A 2,540-nucleotide genomic window follows, 5' to 3' on the forward strand; every position below is an offset into this window, starting at 1 on the left:
AACTTCTTATACCTGTGTAATTTAAACGATGTGAAATTATCCTCTAGCAAGGGCACTGTGAAATAACAGAATTTCCTAACAATAAAGCATCATGTGGGCCTCTGCACTGTAGAGTCAGTAAGATGAAAAATGGTGAAATTTGGCACTGCTCTAGCTTTATAGCCTTTGGAGGGTTTAGATATAGCTGCTGTCACAGAGATGGAGTGTTTGCCAGTGGAACAAAGTAAGAATAGCCTTCTTCAGAAACCATGGAGACAGCAAACTCTTATAGCTTATGAAGTGTAAATAAGTATATTGCCTGTTTCTTAATTACTGGTCTGTGGGACTGATTTGAATCTCATTCTCTTCCCCACAGATGTAATTTCACTCAGAGTAGAATGAGTGCTGACAGAGCCAGTGTAGTTACCATGGGTCAAGTCAGGACTTCTCATCTGAATGTGGACAGGCAGAATTTCATTTGAACCTCTCAGGATGGATGCAGGGCAGTGCTGCCAGGGGTGAGTCAGGGTATTTTCAGGTTGAAGTTCAGGGATATCTCTCAGTTGCTCTTGCTGATAGACCTAACTCCTGTGTGGGGACAGCTCAGGGCTTTGTAGCCATTGGGCCTGGCCCTTAGAGTGGGAGTATTTGTTGGGTCCTTGCTATTCACTGGCAATCTTGTGCAAGGAAAACAATTTAATATGTCTGGTAGCTTGTGTTATGTTGGAGTTCTCCTCTATGTTAATTCTTTTTTAATTTGGAGGAGGTCCTGCCATTGTAACTGATGTTGCACAGTGAAATGAAAAAACTGGTGACCCAACTGCCACCCCCAAGGGACAGCCTGTGCTCTTGCCCCCTGTCTGTGTCACACATGGCTGAGATGAATAATCTTGGGTACACAGGCTTCCTTTGGTGCTCAGGAGAAATGTCTCTGTGGCCAGGCACACAAACATTTCAGGGAGGGAGCATGAGCTCAGCTCTGACAGGGCTGAAAAGCAATTTTCAGGAGGGTGTTGGGACCTTGCACTGCCTGGACAAAAGGACCTGTGGGACTGAACAGCCCACTCAGTAAGGAGCAGTTTGTAATGAGTGTTCCATGCAGCCTCCTCCACACATGCACACAAACATATGCTTGGAGACTCTTAAAGCTGACTTTTCTGCCTGAGCAGGTTACAGGTGATTTGCTGTGTGAAGCCAATTCAGGTCTGCCTTCCTTCTCTCCTCCCTGAACCTCTCCTGCTGCTCTGCAGTCAGATCCCTCTGTTCTTAAAAAACCCACATCCTGAAAAGGCACCGAGCTGAGGGTGTGAAACTGTAGCAGCACTGTAGGAATTTATTCATGTTTACATGTGTGTGCTGTTATTCCCCAGTACTTGTAGGCAGTGAATGAAATTTTTGGCAAGACTGTGCAGTGCTGCAGCCTCTCACAATGAGAGAACTGGAATGCTGGCACAGCTTGCCCTGAGAGGTGGTGGATGCCTTATCCCTGTAAACATTCAAGGTCAGGTTGGAAAGGGCTCTCAGCTACCTGGTCTGGTTGAAGATGTCGCAGGGAGTTCGACTATCAGACCTTTTTTGGACACTTCCAACCCCAACCAAATCATTCCTTGGTTCCATTTCAGCAGCTCCCTGGAAAGAGAGCTGGCACCGCCGGGTGCTGCAGGGACAGGCTGTGGGAGGTGCCAGGGGAAAGGGTTGAATGATGCTGTCAGCAGGGCTCCAGCAGGTTTATTTTCTTTATCCTATTTAAATGAACTGCCACAAGGACAGAATTAAATCAAGCTGCATTAAGGCTATGTGACCTTACTCTAGAGAAGCTAGAATTTTTCTCAAAATACTATCCTTCAGTTGTAGTTAAGTAGTGAAAATAACATTAATTCTTGAAGAGAACTCAGACTTTCAGGCAAAATGCAGCCAGAGATTCCCAGAGGCACGTTCATGGAGCTGAGGTGTGCTGCCACCTGTGTGCACAAGTGTACCGAGTAGTGCCGTGCCGGTCCCTGTGCTGTACGCAAAAAAAACAGCCCCCCAGCCATAAACTGCTGACTTTTGACTTTGCAAATTCAGTAAGCTGCGGCTTTGCAACAGAAAATTAGAATTCAGAACTTTTGTTAGGCTTTCAGAGGGGGTGGCCGGGCGGTGCCACACGTACCGCGCAGGGGCTGTGCTGCTCCGTGGCATCCACGTGGCAGCGGGCGCGGCGCGGAGGGCTCGGGCACAGCTGCTCCTGCCCGTCCGTTCCTGGGTGCATCGTGCAGCTCCAGGTGCCGCCGCTTGGGAACGGGCTGAAAAGGACCCCCCGCATTTTATTTTTGGGGTAGAAAGGGTGTGCGGGAAGAGCGGTTGCTGGGGATGAAGATATGTGAAGGAGACAGGGGGAAAATGGTATAGATTAAAAGTGTTGCCAGAACACAGCGAAATCACGCCGGTAGCGTGGCCGAGCGGTCTAAGGCGCTGGATTAAGGCTCCAGTCTCTTCGGGGGCGTGGGTTCGAATCCCACCGCTGCCAGTAATCTTTTTTTGCGGCGCAGGCCGGCGCCATCGCCCCCTAGCGGCGGCGG

General features: G+C 49.1%; 1 non-coding gene across 1 annotated transcript; it reads left to right on the forward strand.

Moving 5' to 3' along the window:
* The first annotated feature begins 2,406 nt into the window (after positions 1-2,406).
* TRNAL-AAG (transfer RNA leucine (anticodon AAG)) lies at positions 2,407-2,488 on the forward strand. Its single transcript has one exon. It is a non-coding gene; the product is annotated as a tRNA-Leu (tRNA).
* Positions 2,489-2,540: the final 52 nt, after the last annotated feature.

This window comes from Zonotrichia leucophrys, chromosome 14 (assembly GCF_028769735.1).
Source record: "Zonotrichia leucophrys gambelii isolate GWCS_2022_RI chromosome 14, RI_Zleu_2.0, whole genome shotgun sequence".
NCBI lineage: Eukaryota > Metazoa > Chordata > Aves > Passeriformes > Passerellidae > Zonotrichia > Zonotrichia leucophrys.